This window comes from Anomaloglossus baeobatrachus, chromosome 5 (assembly GCF_048569485.1).
Source record: "Anomaloglossus baeobatrachus isolate aAnoBae1 chromosome 5, aAnoBae1.hap1, whole genome shotgun sequence".
Classification (NCBI taxonomy): domain Eukaryota; kingdom Metazoa; phylum Chordata; class Amphibia; order Anura; family Aromobatidae; genus Anomaloglossus; species Anomaloglossus baeobatrachus.
Genome location: NC_134357.1, coordinates 428,360,924 through 428,382,705, shown reverse-complemented (window position 1 = coordinate 428,382,705; position 21,782 = coordinate 428,360,924).

Below are 21,782 nucleotides of genomic sequence, written 5' to 3'. Positions count from 1 at the left end.
AGAGCGGATGCGGACCAGGTTGTAGGCACCTCGGAGATCCAGGTAAATAAACGAGCTCCTCTAAGCCGATCAAACAATTCGGGGATGAGCGGCAGGGGGTATTTATCCTTTACGGTGATTTGATTCAATCCCCGGTAGTCAATGCAGGGGCGCAGGTCGCCCTCTTTCTTCTTAATGAAGAAGAAGCCTGCTCCAGCAGGAGAGGAGGATCTCCGGATGAATCCCCTTGCCAGGTTCTCAGTGATGTAGGCAGACATGGCCCTGGTTTCAGCAGGGGACAAAGGATATATCCGTCCTCGAGGTGGTGTGGTTCCCGGGAGTAGGTCGATGGCACAGTTGTAAGGACGATGTGGCGACAGTACCTCTGACTCTTTTTTTATCAAAGACGTCCGCGAAGGACCAATAGGCCGAAGGCAGTCCTGGTAGGGACTCCGGGACCGGAGGTCGTCGGATGGGCTGTATGGACTTCAGGCAGTTCTCGTGGCAAGAGGAACCCCATCGGGTAATTTCGCCAGCACGCCAGCTGACCGACGGTTCGTGTTTCCGTAACCAGGGGAGTGCCAGCAGGATTTGATGAGACATGTGCGGGAGGACGTAGAGAGTGATTTCCTCGGTGTGCAGGGCACCGATACGTAGTACTACAGGCTTGGTGATCCAAGAGATGGTGTCAGAGAGGGGTCTCCCATCTACAGAGGAAATCACGAGGGGTTTGTCGAGTGGAGTAACAGGCACCTGGTACTTGTCCACCGTGGCCTGCTGGATGAAATTGCCTGCTGCCCCAGAATCGAGGTACGCCTCCGCTGTGAACCGCGTCTCTCCCGCTGTCACTTGAACAGTCCACGTAACCGGGTCTGAGAGAGTCCCAGTACCTAGGGTGGCCTCTCCTACCAACCCTAGGCTTTGGAGTTTCCCGGCCTCTCTGGACAGGAACGTAGCAGGTGGGTGCCCTCTCCGCAGTAGAAGCAGAGGCCCTTGGCGAGCCGTTCTGCTCGACGGTCAATCTGCATGGGCTCGTGGACAGAGACACCAGACGCCGCCGACTGAAGTATGGCGGGCTTCTGCGGAGGAAAGGAATGCCGTATCGGACGTCTCTCGCGGGACACCTCTTTCGATCGTTCTTGGAATCGGAGGTCCACGCGGGTGGCTAGTACGATCGGGGCATCCAGGGTGGAAGGAACATCACGGCCGGCCAGCTCGTCCTTAATACGACCGGAAAGTCCTTCCCAGAAGGCGGCAGTTAGGGCCTCATTGTTCCACCCTAATTCAGAGGCCAAGGTGCGGAAGCGGATGGCATATTGACCCACCGTCAAGGTCCCCTGACGTAGCCTGAGGAGTGATGAGGCGGATGCGGCGGCACGTCCGGGTTCATCAAAGGTGGTTCTAAACGCCTGCAGGAACTCCTGGATGTTAGTAGTTAGAGGGTCCTCCTTCTCCCACAAGGGGTTCATCCAGGCCAGTGCCTCACCCTCTAGATGGGACATCACAAACGCCACCTTGGCTTGATCGGAGGCAAACAGATGCGGAAGCAGCTTAAAGTGGAGGGAGCACCGGTTCAAGAATCCTCTGCAGGTCTTAGGATCTCCGGCATACCGGGGTGGAGAGGCCAAGCGGAGTTTAGAGGCTTCCGGGGAAGCTGCCACGGGAGCTGTGGACGTGGACTGTGATGCCAGGGACGTGGCTGTTGCTTGCAGCGTGTTCAGACGGGTGTCCACTGAGGTCATGAAGGCTAGCATGCGGGATTGGGTCTCGCGTTGTCGTCCGAGTTCCTGCTGCAATCCGGCCAGCTGGGACGCTAGTGCTTCGGCGGGATCCATGGCCTGTTCTTACTGTTAGGACCAGGATGACGGGTAGGCCCAGGAGGTGGATCCACTGGACTGAGCACCTCACCGAGGGCAAGGTGCCCGGTAGCCGGAGCACTACGGGTAGAAGGACAGTCCGTTCAGAGGAGTGGAGTGTAGAAGTCCCTGGGACCACGGAGTCTCTGAAGGTAGTCCGGGTGACGGAGCTCAGGTTCGGAGGCCGGGATGATGTCAGGCAGAATCCGGAACCAGCGGAGCGGGGAGGTCGGTCACCACACGGATCCAGGGATCGGAGACGGTAGGGACTGACGAGATGGCGGACAGTCACCGTTCGGAGTTCTGGAACCATCAGGACCAGTTGGCGAGACAGGAGCGGCTCTACAAGAGAGATAGGTGAGTACGGGACAAGGCACAGGGGGACCTGACTCCTAGCTTAGCAAACACGAAGAACAGGCCCCGCCCACTTGGAAAGGAACCCCCTATATACCCTGTACCTGATTCTACAATATCCTGTTGGAGGACGCTGGCCCTTTAAGAGAGGGTCAATGACCGCGCGCCCTAATGCGCATGCGCGAGGCCCGGGTGCCAGAAGCCAGAGCAGGAAGCGGTGCAAAGGAGGCAGGAGTGCCGGGCTGGCTCAGCGTTGCCGACGGGCGCCGGGAGCGGGGACCGGGTTGCCTGGAGGACGCAGGTGATGGAGCATGGAGGCTGTGGAGCGGGGGACCGTGAAGCATGGCACGGGAGCGGCAGAGCGTGACATGGGAGCGGGGAAGCGTGGCAGGGGAGCGTGGCAGGGGAGCCGGGGAGCGTGGCAGGGGAGCCGGGGAGCATGGCAGGGGAGCCGGGGAGCATGGCACGGGAGCTGGGGAGCGTGACAACATCACATCTACTCCATCAACATGCGCGGCCTTGCTCAATACAAGCAAATTATATTTTGTGCCTTTCCTGGACAACCCCTTTACAGGGAGTCTGTCATGTCACGAAATGCTATTAACTTCCAATTATGGGGTTAATCTGTAGATTAATAGCATTGAAATGCTGCCCGGCCACCACAATAAAATTGAGGATGTCAGGAGAAAATAAACATTATTCCTCCACGGAGCCTCTGGCTTTCAGTCAGAGGTGTGCTGATGCGGCTACAGTCACCATTCAGTAGACAGTGAGCTGTGGCTTTAAGCACAACCCAGCACTTTGTCAGCTTTCTCTGCAGCACATACATGAATAGTGAGCTGTCAATCAAAGAGCTGGTCCCGTCCCAGCATGCCTCCATGACTGAAAGTCAGCAGCTCCCAGAAGGAAAACGATTAATTTTCTCCCAGTAGCTGCAGTTTCGATAACGGCTAAATAGCATTGTAATACTATTACCTGATGGTTAACCCTATATCTGCAGGTAATTAGCATTTTTCCATTTTCTTTAAATGAGCTGATCCTGACCACATTCTGTAACTCTGTTATCTGCTCCTTTCGGCTGATTGATAACCACAAACCACATCAAAGGTGAGCTCTGAAAAAGACAGATATAATAGTTATAAGCTGCCTGACAGAAGAGGTTACCTGATGGATTCCTAAAGGGGTTGTCCACACTTTGGACAAAACTCTGTCAAATCAAGACAGCATGCAGTGTGCACACTGTCATGATTCTGCAGTATCCCCAGTGTGCGCGTACAATTTGCATATCTGTGGTCACTCGTCAACCACATGCCTCAACTTTTAGGGTGAGAACGCACTTTGCGTTCACCTACTTGCAGTTCTAAACGCACGTTTTGGGCTTAATTGATTTGACCAAAGTTGCCTTTTCCAGAAATTTAGCGCTAAAAACGCATGCCTATTTACCGCGTTTTAGATGCGTTTTTAGCGCTTTTTGCATGCTTTTTCACTTGCGTTTTGACAGATGCGTTTTGAACATCAAGACACTGCTAAATAAAGTTGAAACAGTCAAACAAACTGAAAAAAGAAAAAAAGGAACAAATCTATATTAATGGGAAAAATAATGAAAATATAGATATTTCATAAAATTATAGCGGTAATATACATTTTATAGATAAAATTGCATTGAAAGCATAATTTTCTTAATTTTAATTGTCGGATTATGTGTGTGTGTAAAGGGACATAGCAAATCATTATTTTGATGTCCAAAAAGCATGCGTTTTGGTAGTCCAAAACTCATGTTTTCTGCACTGAAAAAGCAGGTAAAACGCAGGAATTTGCAGAAATCTTGGTTTTTGCCATTTCTCATTGACTTCAATGTTAGCAAAACGCATCCAAAATGGCAAAAACAACTGACATGCTGCTTCTTTGAACGCATGGTTTTTGCCACAAAATATGCAAATTAAACGCAGCATTTACAAACGCAAAGTGCGGTCTGAAATTCACCATTTTCCATTGACTTTGCTGGAAAATCAAAACGCATGCCTTTTGGCATGAAAACGCTGGAGCTCAAAACGCTGCGGAAACGGAGGTAAAAACGCAAAGTGCATTCTTAGCCTTATAAAGAAAAAGAGAAACCAAATATGCGCCAATTTTTTGCCCACAGCCAGGAGAAGATGTCAGAGGGGTGGTGGCAGTGACGGACATTTAGCAGAACACCAGAGACAGCAGGGTGTAGAATCAAAATCCAGGACTGTCCCTTTGTATCCCAGATAATTGGGACCTGTGAATTTAATTTTGGTTCATTCACTCATGGTTGTAGCAGCCAGAACCGTTTCATTATAACGTAAACTTCAATACATTACATTTTACTTTTCTGCAAGACAAGCTATAACTTTTTTAAGTGTGATTTTGCCAAACATGACTGTTAGGTCTTGTTCCCACACAACATAAACGCTGCATTTTTCTGATGCTTTTTAGCTCCACGTTTTCAGCAGGTGTCTGTGTGGCGCCCTGGACAAGCCAGGTCGTCACAGGTATTACACCAACACACCCCACACCCCGGTTAGGCACACCGAAGTCAGACACAAAAATCCTTGTTGCCTTCCTCCAGGGGCTGATGTTCACACCAGGGGGTGGGCCAGGCGGTTGGTCCCGCCCACCGAGGAGTTCACAGTCCTGGAGGCGGGAAAAGGAGTCAGATTAGAGTTCAGTTTTGAAGTGAGAGGAAGTGAATTCGTAGAGGAGTAGTCTGACGGCGTCCGGGTGTGTGGCCCGGACGGTACAGCAAGGTTGGCAGACGGTGGTGACCGTCTGCAGGGGAGGCCGATTGGAGCGAACCGTAAGGACCGTGGACGGGCGGTGGCCCGATGGTACCGGATCGGAGAGCAAAGAGAAGCCAGCACCATTCGGCAGGGCTTACGGACCCCGACCAGGCTAGGAGTCGCCGTAAAACCGGTCAAATCTGTTAGCGAAGGGAACCTCCGGGGTTTTCCAGCAGCCAAGACCCGATTGAAGGCAACCGCTCACACCGTAAAGGGAAACACAGTCACCGCCAAGGCTACAGTTCCCAGGGCCAGAGCCTGCGAGCAAAAGGGGCTCCTTCAGCATCCATCCAAGCTGGGGAGCGGGTTACCGGTGGGAAGCCATTGGAACCGTAACACAACACAGGTGCAGGGAAAGGCAGTCACCATCAACCTACCGGCAGGAGAACAACCGCAGCCGCCTATGGGACCCGTCCATCCAGCCATTTGTTTGACCAGAGACTCCGTGTGAATTACTGGCTGAGTGAGTACCACCGTGCCGTGCGGCATAGCGCTGCCCCCGCGACCCTGCACCTCACCAGGCCCCGTAACCCGCCTGCCATCCTTCCCTACCCCTCACCGGGCCCCGGGACAACCAAACCCCCTACCCACGGAGGGGAGAACCAACATCCAAGCTGCTCCCTGTCATCGCTCCCGGGATCCCCGACCAGAGCAGCGGTGGTGTCACCAATCTCACCACAACCGTGGGTGGCGTCACGGACAACATCCCTAAACCCAAATCACCCCCCTTTCACTCACGGGCGAGGAACGCCGCTCGAGTCCCCGGGATCCGGCCCACCGCTCGAGCCACCACCGAGCAGCAGCAGCCGGACCCGAGCAGTGGGTGAGCGCAGCGTCCCCTCCTCCACCCGCGACATCTTGGCGTCACGAACAGGATCTTACCGCTCTGACGTCTGGTAGAGGTGCGCCTTGTGACCGCCGGAGGTGTCCGGACGAAAAACGTGAGAAGCCGCCATTTTGGGAGCGAAAAGTTCTTGCTCGAGCGTCTTCCCGAGTAGTGGAGGCGCGAAAACCGAAACCCCGCCCCTGTAGAGGAGGAGCCGGAAAAAGACTAAGGGGGACGGATGGCGTCTGGCCGCATGTAGCCCGCGGCTATAAAAGCAGGGACGCCAGGACCCTGCGGCCATCTTGTGGTTCCTGGAAGAGGCCGCCGCAGCAATGTAACAGCCGTGCCGCAGCACCGTAGCCCCCGCGCCTGGAACCACGGTGTGGGTGGAGGTCCAGACCGCCCAGCTCCAACAGCGGCTGCAGATTAGGATGCAACTCCTCTTGGAGGAGTGGGAGGCCGACATGGCGGAAGTGGTGGCGGCCATACGGAGACGCGAGGTAGAGGGGGTTTTGGAAGAGAGGGTAAGTGACCCACGCCCCTGTACCCCTAGTGGGTCGGTCATCGCGGCCGAGGGGCCAGGTCTACACCCGCTCGCCCTGCTACCTTCCCCCGCTACCCGTGTTGGCTGCTGCTGCCCCGCCACTAGGCCCGCTACCACCACCACCGGTAGCGGTACCCCGCCCATCCGCCCAGGTGGACCGACCTGCAGCCGGGGCCCGTGACCGCTCGGAGCCGCTCCCGTGGAAGGTGCTGAAGTCCGAACCGGAGGCACCTGTGGAGACTTCCCCCGAACCGGTGCCGACAGACCGCTCCGTGCAGGAGGTCCAGCGGGAGACAATCCCTGTGCCCATTCCCCACGCCTCGGCTGAGGCCACGCCGTGTTGCCGCTGCAGGGCAGCACCCCAGGCCATGACTCCGCGGGACCTTCCCCCCAGAATGCCAGTCCTGGGCAGTGTGAAGGAGGTCTCTCGGGGCCCGACCCGTGCGCCGGGGCCCGCAGTAGCCCCTTACTGGGACAGAGGACAGACACCGCTGGGCCAGGAGATTGCAGAGAGGGATCGAAGGAAGGCGGAGCTGGTAGCCCGTACGATAAAAGGAAAGTCTCCGTCAGGCCACCTTCCAGGTACGGGGCCCATTCTATGAAGGACAAGTGAGGAGGTTTGACGTCCGTTGGGTGTACGGGTTCATATACGAACCGGGCCTGGAGGCCGAAATCTTTGTGGCTCGTCGGGACGTCAATGCCCACCTACCCGAGGACTATCCAGGCCGCAACCTGATGCCGGGGGACTTGGTCCAATACACCAGGCACTGCGGGGAGAGGGGTTGGTTTCCACTGGATGTGAAGCTGAGGGGCAGTCAAGAGGCCCGAGTATCTGCCCAGCCCCCTCCCCTGGCCGATACCATGGATCTGGAGTAAGTCAGCGGTCCACCGTTGTTACAAGTTGTCCCCGTTGGGACCACCAATACAGTTTGAAAGTTTTAAATGATAAGAGCAAATCAACCGAAGAAGTAAAGGCCCCGTCACACTAAGCAACATCGCTAGCAACATCGCTGGTAACGAACAACTTTTGTGACGTTGCTAGCGATGTTGCTGTGTGTGACATCCAGCAACAACCTGGCCCCTGCTGTGAGGTCGTTGGTTGTTGCTGAATGTCCTGGGCCATTTTTTAGTTGTTGCTGTCCAGCTGTGAAGCACAGATCGCTGTGTGTGACAGCGAGACAGCAACAACTAATGTGCAGTGAGCAGGAGCCGGCTTCTGCGGAGGCTGGTAACTAATGTAAACATCGGGTAACCAAGAAGCCCTGTCCTTGGTTACCCGATATTTACCTTTGTTACCAGCCTCCGCCTCTCTCACTGCCAGTGCCGGCTCCTGCTCTGTGCACATTTAGCTGCAGCACACATCAGGTAATTAACCCGATGTGTGCTGTAACTAGGAGAGCAAGGAGCCAGCGCTAAGCATTGTGCGCTGCTCCCTGCTCTGTGCACATTTAGCTGCAGCACACATCGGGTTAATTAACCTGATGTGTGCTGTAACTAGGAGACTGGGGGCTGGTCACTGGTTGCTGGTGAGCTCACCAGCAACTCGTGTAGCCACGCTCCAGCGATCCCTGCCAGGTCAGGTTGCTGGTGGGATCGCTGGAGCGTCGCAGTGTGACAGCTCACCAGCAACCTCCTAGCAACTTACCAGCGATCCCTATCGTTGTTGGGATCGCTGGTAAGTTGCTTAGTGTGACTGGACCTTAACCTGATTAAGGTTTTGATTGAACCGACCGTTGCCGGCAACTGTTGTCCCTGAAAGGGACTGTCTTTGATCCTTGCGTAAGGAACTGCTTACGGACAAGCCTGAGAACTTGCAGGGCAACCACAAACTTAGTGGAATGTAAATAAAAATGTGTTGGCTTGAAACCGTTACCGCCTCCGGAGAGGCTGATTTTGGAGGATGGGTCTGGAGGAAAGGGATGGTCCAGGCCCACCACTACCGAAACCGGTGGCGATCCTCCGGGGGTTCGGGGGTCCCCATAGACGCGGGTCCCCTGAAAGAGACAGAACCCGCTCGGGCAACTTGGTTCTGGACTGGGGCAAGGGGTGCTGCCCACTTCTTAGGGGCAGCATCAGGGCCAGGTTGTTTGGGTGGGAGAAGAGCGGAAGCCGTTACCGTTTGCAACGTTTAAGAACCGTACCTGCCGTTAAGGGAAGTGCATACATAAATGCTTGTTTTAATGTTTTATGTGTTTTTACCGTTTTTACTCTTTTGCAGTTAACCAAAAATAAAACTGGTGATGGACGGGCAGCCCGCGGAAGGTCTGCATTTTACTAAGGGGGAATGTGGCGCCTTGGACAAGCCAGGTCGTCACAGGTACTACACCAACACATCCCACACCCCGGTTAGGCACACCGAAGTCAAACACAAAAATCCTTGTTGCCTTCCTCCAGGGGCTGATGTCCACACCAGGGGGTGGGCCACGCGGTTGGTCCCGCCCACCGAGGAGTTCACAGTCCTGGAGGCGGGAAAAGGAGTCAGATTAGAGTTCAGTTTTGAAGTGAGAGGAAGTGAAGTGGTAGAGGAGTAGTCTGACGGCGTCCGGGTGTGTGGCCCGGACGGTACAGCAAGGTTGGCAGACGGTGGTGACCGTCTGCAGGAGAGGCCGATTGGAGCGAACCGTAAGGACCGTGGACGGGCGGTGGCCCGATGGTACCGGATCGGAGAGCAAAGAGAAGCCAGCACCATTCGGCAGGGCTTACGGACCCCGACCAGGCTAGGAGTCGCCGTAAAACTGGTCAAATCCGTTAGCGAAGGGAACCTCCGGGGTATTTCCAGCAGCCAAGACCCGATTGAAGGCAACCGCTCACACCGTAAAGGGAAACACAGTCACCGCCAAGGCTACAGTTCCCAGGGCCAGAGCCTGCGGGCAAAAGGGGCTCCTTCAGCATCCATCCAAGCTGGGGAGCGGGTTACCGGTGGGAAGCCATTGGAACCGTAACACAACACAGGTGCAGGGAAAGGCAGTCACCATCAACCTACCGGCAGGAGAACAACCGCAGCCGCCTATGGGACCCGTCCATCCAGCCGTTTGTTTGACCAGAGACTCTGTGTGAATTACTGGCTGAGTGAGTACCACCGTGCCGTGCGGCACAGCGCTGCCCCCGCGACCCTGCACCTCACCAGGCCCCGTAACCCGCCTGCCATCCATCCCTACCCCTCACCGGGCCCCGGGACAACCAAACCCCCTACCCACGGAGGGGAGAACCAACATCCAAGCTGCTCCCTGTCATCGCCCCCGGGATCCCCGTCCAGAGCAGCGGTGGTGTCACCAATCTCACCACAACCGTGGGTGGCGTCACGGACAACATCCCTAAACCCAAATCACCCCCCTTTCACTCACGGGCAAGGAACGCCGCTCGAGTCCCCGGGATCCGGCCCACCGCTCGAGCCACCACCGAACAGCAGCAGCAGCAGCCGGACCCGAGCAGTGGGTGAGCGCAGCGTCCCCTCCTCCGCCCGCGACAACTGCACCGAACTACACAATAACAACCATATTGTCATTTGTTAAGGCCTCATTCAAACATCAGTTTTGTAACATACGAAAAAAACTGAATGATTTCCTTCAGGATCTGGTTCGTTTCATTATTTTTTTCACTGATGAGAAACAAAAAGTTTCTAAGTTCTCTCTATTACCCAGTGAAAAATGGACCGCACACAGATGGCATCTGGATGCTATCAGATTTTTTTTACTGACCCATAGACTTGCCTCGACAATTTTGATCAAAGACTTGGATCAATTTTGGTCATTTACATGCAAATTTGCATGGACATTTTGGGCCGAGGAAAAAACTGACATGTGAACAGCCCCACAGACTGTCAAAGTTTTGTCACAGTTCTGAGGTGAAAGAACAGATAGCTCTCATATGCAAAAAACTGAGGTGTGAATGAGGTCTAACTATTCGACTAAACCCCTTCCCCTGAGGCCTCCGACACACATCTGTGCCTCCGGTACGTGTTTGCCATTTTTTGCACGTACCGGCAGCACGGAGACACGTTCAGCAATGCTACCCTATTGTAGCAGGCACACACACGTAAAACCACTCGGAACGTGTGTCCATGTGCGTTTGTACGTGTGTGTGTTTTTCTACACGCTGACATGTCCTCGTTTTCTCCGGCAGCACGGGTGTCACACGGCCCACACCCGTACCACACGGATGTAGTGTGGATGCGGTCCCGTGTGACACGCGCCGGAGAAAACACACGTGTCAGTGAAAAAAAAACCAAAACATTTACTCACCTTCTCCAGCCCTCCTGTCTCTGCCGCTGCTGCCACTTGCTGCTGACCGCCGCTCATTATGCTCATTTAATATTCACTTCACTGCGGCCGGCAGCAGCAGCAGCGGGGAGACGGCAGGGCTGGAGACCGAAGATCAGCACCACGGACAGCAGCGCGGACCACGTGAGTATGCAAATTACCGGTTCTACGTGTGCTATCGCGGATAACATGCGGAGAACACACGTAGACCGCACGTACCCAGAAACGTACTTACCACACGCAACACGCAGGGTAAATACGTGTCTCGTGGCACGTGCGTGTTTTTAACGGAAGTGTGTTTCAGGCCTGAACGCTGATCATTTCTGGTAACCAATCATGAATGATGCAATTAAACGGCGCAATTGCCGGCTACCATTGATCCCCTGAGATATGATCTCGTAGAGAGATTGGTGACCATTGCAGCTGGGACTCGTCAAAAGCCCTGATTTCTGCCAATGTCGGCCACGTGCACACGTTGAGTAGTTTACTTCAGTATTTGTAAGGCCACGTGCACACGTTGAGTATTTGGTGTTTTTTTCCTCAGTATATGTAAGGCCACGTGCACACGGTGAGTATTTGGTGAGGTTTTTACCTCAGTATTTGTAGCCAAAACCAGGAGTGGAACAATCAGAGGAAAAGTATATTAGAAACACGTCACCACGTCTGTGTTTTATACCCACTCCTGGTTTTGGCTACAAATATTGAGGTAAAAACTCACCAATACTCACCGTGTGCACGTGACCTTACAAATACTGAGGTAAAAAACTCACCAAATATATTTTGGCCACGTGGCCTTAGTCCTCCCGTGAAACTCAGTGTCACACTGGACTTCATAGAAGAACTGCAATGACCTATTATTCTGCTATACTATAGTATTTACCTATATACAGTTAGGTCCAGAAATATTTGGACAGTGACACAATTTTCGCGAGTTGGGCTCTGCATGCCACCACATTGGATTTGAAATGAAACCTCTACAACAGAATTCAAGTGCAGATTGTAACGTTTAATTTGAAGGTTTGAACAAAAATATCTGATAGAAATTGTAGGAATTGTACACATTTCTTTACAAACACTCCACATTTTAGGAGGTCAAAAGTAATTGGACAAATAAACCAAACACAAACAAAATATTTTTATCTTCAATATTTTGTTGCGAATCCTTTGCAGGCAATCACTGCCTTAAGTCTGGAACCCATGGACATCACCAAACGCTGGGTTTCCTCCTTCTTAATGCTTTGCCAGGCCTTTACAGCCGCAGCCTTCAGGTCTTGCTTGTTTGTGGGTCTTTGCGTCTTAAGTCTGGATTTGAGCAAGTGAAATGCATGCTCAATTGAGTTAAGATCTGGTGATTGACTTGGCCATTGCAGAATGTTCCACTTTTTTGCACTCATGAACTCCTGGGTAGCTTTGGCTGTATGCTTGGGGTCATTGTCCATCTGTACTATGAAGCGCCGTCCGATCAACTTTGCGGCATTTGGCTGAATCTGGGCTGAAAGTATATCCCGGTACACTTCAGAATTCATCCGGCTACTCTTGTCTGCTGTTATGTCATCAATAAACACAAGTGACCCAGTGCCATTGAAAGCCATGCATGCCCATGCCATCACGTTGCCTCCACCATGTTTTACAGAGGATGTGGTGTGCCTTGGATCATGTGCCGTTCCCTTTCTTCTCCAAACTTTTTTCTTCCCATCATTCTGGTACAGGTTGATCTTTGTCTCATCTGTCCATAGAATACTTTTCCAGAACTGAGCTGGCTTCATGAGGGGTTTTTCAGCAAATTTAACTCTGGCCTGTCTATTTTTGGAATTGATGAATGGTTTGCATCTAGATGTGAACCCTTTGTATTTACTTTCATGGAGTCTTCTCTTTACTGTTGACTTAGAGACAGATACACCTACTTCACTGAGAGTGTTCTGGACTTCAGTTGATGTTGTGAACGGGTTCTTCTTCACCAAAGAAAGTATGTGGTGATCATCCACCACTGTTGTCATCCGTGGACGCCCAGGCCTTTTTGAGTTCCCAAGCTCACCAGTCAATTCCTTTTTTCTCAGAATGTACCCGACTGTTGATTTTGCTACTCCAAGCATGTCTGATGGATTTTTTCTTTTTTTTTTCAGCCTCAGGATGTTCTGCTTCACCTCAATTGAGAGTTCTTTAGACCGCATGTTGTCTGGTCACAGCAACAGCTTCCAAATGCAAAACCACACACCTGTAATCAACCCCAGACCTTTTAACTACTTCATTGATTACAGGTTAACGAGGGAGACGCCTTCAGAGTTAATTGCAGCCCTTAGAGTCCATTGTCCAATTACTTTTGGTCCCTTGAAAAAGAGAAGGCTATGCATTACAGAGCTATGATTCCGAAACCCTTTCTCCGATTTGGATGTGAAAACTCTCATATTGCAGCTGGGAGTGTGCACTTTCAGCCCATATTATATATATAATTGTATTTCTGAACATGTTTTTGTAAACAGCTAAAATAACAAAACTCGTGTCACTGTCCAAATATTTCTGGCCCTGACTGTATTATAAGTGATTAAACATTTGCAAGTCCAAGGCCTCGAAGAAGACTAAAAAAAAAAAGTAAAAATTAAAAAAATATCTATATAAGACTTTAAATCACCCTCTTCACCCTCATTCAAAAATAAAAAAATTAAAATAAATAAAATTAAAAATAAAATATATATATATATATATATATATATATATATATATATATATATATACATATATATATATATATATATATATATATATATATATTTTTTTTTTTTTACGAGGTTCTGTTTTGGGTTTTTTTAAGGCTGTGTCCGCACTTTGCTTTTTCACCTGCGTTTCACCTGCTTTTCTGCAGCGTTTTGAACTGCAGCGTTTTCATGATAAAATGCATGCGTTTTGATTTTCCAGCAAAGTCTATGGAAAATGGGGATTTCTTGTGCGCACTTTGCAGTTCAAAACGCTGCGTTTAATTTGCATAATTTTGGGCAAAAACTCTGCGTTTAAAGAAGCAGCATGTCAATTGTTTTTGCCATTTGGGCTGCGTTTTGCTAACATTGAAGTCTATGAGAAGTTGCAAAAAGCAAGCAACATCAAAATTCCAGCGTTTTACATGCTTTTTGGCTGCAAAATACATGCGTTTTGGACTACATAAACGCATGTGTTTCTGACATTAAAATAATGGAATGATATGTCCCTTTACACACACACATAGTCCGACAATTAAGTTAATGAAAAATATTTTTTTTTTTTAATTTTAGTGATAAATAGTATAAAACCGCTATAATTATATTAAATATAACTAATTTTGTTATGATTTAATAAATTATATTTGTTTTCTTTTTTTTTCCTTTTTTCATAGTGTTTGACTGTTTAAACTTTATTTAGCAGTGGCTTTATGTTCAAAACGCATCTGTCTTTCAGCAATGGAAAAGCAAGTAAATCGCGCTAAAAATGCAGCTAAAAAGCGGTAAAAACGCACGCGTATTTATCGGGTTTCTGTGCTCAAAAGCAACATTGGCAAAAGCAATTTCTGCCAGAGGATGCGTTTAGAACTGCAACTAGAATGACTCAAAGTACGGACACAGCCTAAATCCTGAAAATATGAAAAAAAAAAAAAAGCATTGGCACTTTGCTATCTCCCTAATCCTAATGACCTGGACAATGATGTTGCCAAGTCATTTTTATGCTGTAAATACAACCCCCCCGCCCCCCCCCCCGAAAAAAAAATATAAAAAAATATATATATATTTTTTTCTTTTGCGAGGTTTTGTTTTAGTTTTATTTAAATCCTGAAAATATTAAAAAAAATATTTGGAACTTTGCTATCTCCCTAATCCTAATGACCTGCAGAATCAAGTTGCCAAGTTATTTTTATGCCGTAAATGCAAAACCCAAAAAACAATGACTGAAATACATTTTTTTCACCTTATATTTTTCTCCAGGTTTCAGTACATATTGTAATAAAATGAATGGCATCAGAACAAAGAACAACTCTTTCCAGAAAAAAAACAAGTCCTTGTATGGATCGTTGTCGATGGATGGATAAAAAAAGCTATGGCTTTTGATACAAGGGAAGGAAACAAATGAAAGTGCAAAAGCAAAAAATGTCTGGAGTAGTGATGAGCGAACTGCTTGGTGCTCGGTAAGCACAAGGAGGATTTTGTTGCTCGGATCTCGTTTACAGGATATAATTAAAGTTAATGAGGTACTTGAAGATTTTCTGTAAAAATGCTTGAGTTCCCTATTGACTTCCATTATACTGTGTAAGGCCTGTTTCACACATCCGTCAAAAACCACGCACGTTTTTCACGGACGTGTCAGAGGTGCGTTTTGCCCTCCGTGAGCCGTGTTTATGGCCTACGTGTGTTCTCCGTGATAACACACGGATAACGGGAACTTTCTACTCACCTGTCCCTGGCTTCGCTGTCCATGGTGCTGATCTTCGGTCTCCGGTCCTGCCGACTCCCGCTGCTGCTGCTGCTTCCGGCCACAGTGAAGTGAATATGCAATGAGCATAATGAGCGGCGGTCGCAAGCAAGTGACAGCAACGGCAGAGACAGCAGGGCTGGAGAAGGTGAGTAAAGTTTTTTTATTTTTTTCTCAGACACGTGTGTTTTCTCCGGCGCATGTCACACGGAACACCTCCGTGTGGTCCGTTTGCGTTTTGTGTGACACCGGAGAAAAATGGACATGTTTACGTGTGGAGCAGACAGACACACGTATGCTCCACATTGTCCATGGCAGAACACGCACGTGAGCGCAGACCCATTGATTTTAATGGGTCTACGTGTGCCCGTGTCTCCGGTACATGAGGAAACGGACCAAACACGTACAAGAGACAAGGACGTGTGAAAGAGGCCTAAATGAGACCAGAGCACTGAACACCGAGCAATTCGCTCATCACTAATCTGGAGGGTTAAATGCAGTTTGATGTGATATTTGGAGGGGAATCTGGGGCATAAATGAGGCTGATGTTCAGATTTCTCCTATGGATTTGTTATTAGAACAGTAATGTGCAGATTAGCAGATAGGACGGGGGACATGCGGTGTTTTCTGGGTTTGATCTAAGCCAAAATGTCTTGAAGATGTCATTCAGTGAAGAGGTTTTCAAATATGTAAGAAAATAGCTGCATTGCCGGCCATACACAAAAAGATGCAGGTGGTGGAAGATTTTTCACGCTGATTTTCTAGCAGAATATATGCTGAAAAGATGATACTGGGACGTAGCCTCACCATGCATGCAGTTTTGTCAGCAGTGGCGGACACAGACAGAGCAGAGTCCCTGTCCAAGAACAGTGTATGGCCCCTGCAGCTCAATAGTTCTGTCAATGACGGATGCTGTGTGCTGCTTTGAGGTGAATGTGGCCCCGTTATCTCTTGGGCCTGTGTGACTGCACCAATGATATACCCGCCCCTGGGTGACCGGTATCCTGTCACCGATGTCAGGAAGAAATGTTATTGCTACTAAACTTGACAGAGTCCGGTTCATCACTTGTGTTTTTCTCCTTTCTACCAAGTCTATTTTTTTCTTGTCTTTCTTTGTGCTCGGGCAGATTCTATGTAAAACTCATTGAAATTGGCACTCAATGAATTGAGTCAGGATGGTTAGTTTTTTTCCCTCTCTATTTTTTTTTTTTCTTTTTGCGCCTTGTAGAATGAAAAATCACATGATCCTTTAAGAAAATCTAAGGCCCTGTGCACACAGTATTTGGAGAGTTTTTACCTCAGTATTTGTAAGGCCACGTGCCCACATTGAGTATTTGGTGAGTTTTTTTACCTCAGTATTTGTAAGGTCATGTGCACACGGTGATTATTTGGTGAGTTTACCTCAGTATTTGTAAGGCCACGTGCCCACATTGAATATTTGGTGAGTACTTTACCTCAGTATTTGTAAGGGTATGTGCGCACGTTGCTTTTTACCTGCTTTTTACCTGCTTTTTTGCTGCTTTTTCTTCTGCGCTGTTTAATGCCAAAATGGATGTGTTCTTCTATTCAAGCAAAGTCTATGGGAATTTGGGTTTCTTGTTCACACTATGTTGTTCAAAATGCTGCCTTTTTGTGGCAGAACTTTGGTCAAAAACTCAGCTTTTCAAAGAAGCAACATGTCAATTGTTTTTGCCATTTGGGTTTTGCACTGCAAAGCTGAGTTTTTGACCAAAGTTCTGCCACAAAAAGGCAGCATTTTGAACAACATAGTGTGAACAAGAAACCCAAATTCCCATAGACTTTGCTTGAATAGAAGAACACATCCATTTTGGCATTAAACAGCGCAGAAGAAAAAGCAGCAAAAAAGCAGGTAAAAAGCAGGTAAAAAGCAACGTGCGCACATACCCTGAGGCCACATGCCCACATTGAATATTTGGTGAGTTTACCTCAGTATTTGTAAGGCCACGTGCACACATTGAGTATTTGGTGAGTTTATCACCTCAGTATTTGAAAAACCACGTACCCACCTTGAGTATTTGGTGTGGTTTTTTTTACCTCATTATTTGTAAGGTCATGTGCACACGGTGAGTATTTAGTACTTTGTTACCTCAGTATTTTTTAAGACAAAACCACCAAATACTTAATGTGGCACGTGGCTTAAACCGTTAGTCCTCAACTACGCAAAAAATATTTTTTTACTAGGACAATGGGAATAAAATTGCACAAAAAGCTGCAAGTGATGTAATATCTGGATAAAAAGATGTCACGTCCGTTATGCCAAAGAAAAACTACAAAGAAAGTTAAAGGGGTATTCCATTAATGGACAACTGAGCCGTGGAGCATAAAAAACCATGCTGTTACCCTTATGTCTGCACTGCGTCTCCTGAACACTGCAGCCAATCCATGGCTGCTGATCGCCTGCAGCCTTATCTATTCAATCAGAGCAAATGTCCGCTAAAATGAATTTATTTAGATGACGTAAGGTAGACAAAGCAGTTTGGTTTTCATTTTGTACTACGCAGCTGTCCATTTCTGACCTTTATCTTAAAAATTGGCGCAATGTGATTAAAGCATAAAAAAACTATTAGAACCATTTTACTCCAGAAAAAGGTGCATATACAATGATAAATGGGCACCATGGTATTCATCTAATACAAAGCTCAATGTTCAATGCTACAAAGTCAATGGGGAACTCGAGCATTTTTCTGGACTCTTTTGGAAAGGTGCTTGGGTTTCCCATTGACTTCCATTATGCTCGGTACACGAGCCTGACTGCTGGTTACGAGTACTGAGCACCCGAGCATGGTAGTGCTCTCTCATCTGTTGGGAGACTACCATCCTTATAATTAGTGATGTGTCGTTCGCGAACGAGCCGATTCTTTGAGCCGGCTCTTTGAAGTGAACGATATGAGCCGAATCATCAAAGTGAACGAGCCATAAAGAGCCGCTTTTTTTTTTTTTTTTTTCTCTGCTTCAGGGGGAAGCAGGAGATAAGGATCAAGAGTAAAGTAAACACAAGCTCTGGGCAGGAGCTGACACTTAAAGCTATACACACATAGTGGTTCTTCCTTAGTTCAGTGGGCACAATTGAGTACCAGGGAATGATGTGCTAGGGTTAAGTTTTCTGACCTCGACTGGCACATATGGTAATGTGTAGGAGAAGAGGGCTCAGCTTGTTTGCTGATAACAATGATCATCTTCTCTAGGTATTAATTAGGGTTCAGGACCACTACAGTAAAGACCTGACCAGTTGCTGGGTAATAGCATTTTAGACCAAACATATGTAAAGAAGTGTATACAGCTTCAATCATTGTATAGAGTTAGTGTCCAGTGTGTGCACAGCACAGATGGCCGCTGACATGTTCATTTAACCCTGTAAGGTTTTCTTTCTGGCATAAAAAAGAGAAAATCATTGATCATAAGCCATGTCTCCATTCCTTCAATGTTTAGTGGAAGCTGCTGTGTGTGTGTGTGTGTGTGTGTGTGTGTGAGTGTCTGTGTGTGTCTGTGTGTGTGTGTGTGTGAGTGTCTGTGTGTGTGTGTGTGTGTGTGTGTGTGTGTGTGTGTGAGTGTGTGTGTGTGTGTGTGTGTGTGTGTGTGAGTGTCTGTGTGAGTGTCTGTGTGTGTGTGTGAGTGTCTGTGTGTGTGTGTGAGTGTCTGTGCATGTGTGTGTGTGTGTGTGTGTGTCTGTGTGTGTGAGTGCATGTGTGTGTGTGTGTGTGAGTGTCTGTGTGTGTCTGTGTGTGTCTGTGTGTGTGTGTGTGTGAGTGTCTGTGTGTGTGTGTGTGTGTGTGTGTGTGTGTGTGTGTGTGTGAGTGTCTGTGTGAGTGTCTGTGTGTGTGTGTGAGTGTCTGTGTGTGTGTGAGTGTCTGTGCATGTGTGTGTGTGTGTGTGTGTGTGTCTGTGTGTGTGAGTGCATGTGTGTGTGTGCGTGTGTGTGTGTGTGTGTATGTGTGTGTGTGTGTGTGTGTGTGAGTGTCTGTGTGTGTGAGTGTCTGTGCATGTGTGTGTGTGTGTGTCTGTGTGTGTGTGTCTGTGTGTGTGTGTATTTTTTTTTGTGACCACAATTGATATTTTTTTACTAGTTTGGTGACTACATACAACATATTCATTAGCCTCTATATGCATGTGTCTGTGGCGTTGTGGTGTCACAATTCTCGCAGTTGAGACTTTTTTTCTATTTCTGTTAACAAATCCTGGTATTTTTAGATGTAAATAGATCTGACATCTGCACACATCTATAAAACACTTTTTTTCGTATCGCTTCCTAATTATCAGTGGCGTAACTAGAGTCTGGTGAGCCACAGTGTGAAATGTAGACCTGGGCACTCCCCCACCTGTCACACTCCGCGCGCACACATGTTGGTCAGATCATATGTATGGGCCCCGTGTATATATGTCCCTTATCCTGGTATATATGGTCTTCCCCTCCCACCACCATAGTCATCCAATTATTATAACGCATCCCCATATTCCTCCATATATCACAATGTACCCTCATAGTCATTTATATATTATAATGCATCCCATAGTCCCCATAGTCATCCAATTATAATAATGCACCCCCATTATCCTCCATATAGTATAATACTGCCTCACAGCCCTCCATATAGTATAATGCAGCCTCACAGCCTTCCCTATAGCATAATGCAGCCTCACAACTCGCCATAGACTATAATGCACCCCCCTCCTCCCCCATAATCCTCTGGCGAGCGTGTACTCATTAAAAAATAAATCTGTACTTACCTCTCCTGGTTTCCCCGCAGCTTAATGTGACTCACGATATCGCCACAGCGATGTCACTGTGGCGATATCGTGAGTGCATCGCCACGTGTGACCCGGCAAAATCGCCCCACAATTTATCGCTGGTCGCAGTCGCGAAGTTTTCGGTCCGGACCAAAAACCACGCAACTGCAATCTAGCGACATCGCTGCATGTGACACCTTCACACCAGCGACTTCAGGAGCTGCACTATAGCTCCTGGAGACACTGGTGTGATGCTATGGCATCACACAGCGACATTGCAGGAGAAGTCGCAGGTGAGATCGTCACATATGACATCTCACCCGTGACGTTGATGCGGTGGGCGGGGTCACACGGTCATCAGCGACGTTGCCCACCACATTGACATGTGTGACAGGGCCCTTACTTTAATTCAGAGATGGGAAACTTCAGGTCTTGAGTGCCACACACAGTGTAGATGATTCAATTATCAACTGTGCAATACTAAAGACCCCGTCAGACAGGGAGGTATCACTGGCGATGCTGCAACTTAGTAGGCATGGTCAAGTTACAATGACATCGCCAGTGTGTCGCCTCGTGTGACAGGGCAATTTCCCGCTGCCACCGCTCATCTCCTGAATTCGGAGGTTGCCTAGCACTGCTGGGAAACCTGGCGATGAGGAGCAGGCGATCTGAACACATTGCCGCGTGTGACGCAGCAATAGTGTTCTGACACATGACGGGAGCCATACAAAGTATAGCTCCCTGCCTCGCCTGGACTACAGGCATGTTCAGAGGCGATCCTCCACCAGTGTGACAGTACCATAAGGAAATCCTGGACACATGACCTGCACCCTCCAGACCTGGAGGTCCTCACCTCTGCTTTAGTTGATCAATGTGTGATTGCTGTAGGGCCGCACCCGACACCTCGGATGATCAGCTGTTCTTAATGCTGGCCAGATTTGCTGTTATGAAGGTGCTCCATCTTGTATGTAGTGACAGCGGCTAGATACCGCACATCCGCCCTCCAGCCATCACACATTGATTACCTATAGTAAGGCCAGACCATCAATGTTAGTCAGGACAACCTCTATACATTTGTTTTATGTGCAATACTACCTCAATGACATTTATTGTCACTTAACTGTTAAAAAAGTTGGTATGTAACTAGTGTTGCATTGCCATATTGTGTTCCACTTGCTGGGATTTGTAGTGCTGTGCACCACCAGCAGAAGTTGGACCCATGCTATGTTAGCATTTAAACATTTCTGTTCCAGGTTGTGTTGAAAAGAACTGATTTTGCTATTCAGTATCCTATGCTTCCATATTTTGGTGTGCGTACAGTGTGTGTGTACAATGTGTGTATGTATGTGTGTCCTTTGTGTTCAGTATGTACAGTGTGTGTGTACAATGTGTGTATGTATGTGTGTCCTTTGTGTTCAGTATGTACAGTGTGTGTGTACAATGTGTGTATGTATGTGTGTCCTTTGTGTTCAGTATGTACAGTGTGTGTGTACAATGTGTGTATGTATGTGTGTCCTTTGTGTTCAGTATGTACAGTGTGTGTGTACAATGTGTGTATGTATGTGTGTCCTTTGTGTTCAGTATGTACAGTGTGTGTGTACAATGTGTGTATGTATGTGTGTCCTTTGTGTTCAGTATGTACAGTGTGTATGTACAATGTGTGTATGTATGTGTGTCCTTTGTGTTCAGTATGTACAGTGTGTGTGTACAATGTGTGTATGTATGTGTGTCCTTTGTGTTCAGTATGTACAGTGTGTGTGTACAATGTGTGTATGTATGTGTGTCCTTTGTGTTCAGTATGTACAGTGTGTGTGTACAATGTGTGTATGTATGTGTGTCCTTTGTGTTCAGTATGTACAGTGTGTGTGTACAATGTGTGTATGTATGTGTGTCCTTTGTGTTCAGTATGTACAGTGTGTGTGTACAATGTGTGTATGTATGTGTGTCCTTTGTGTTCAGTATGTACAGTATGTGTGTACAATGTGT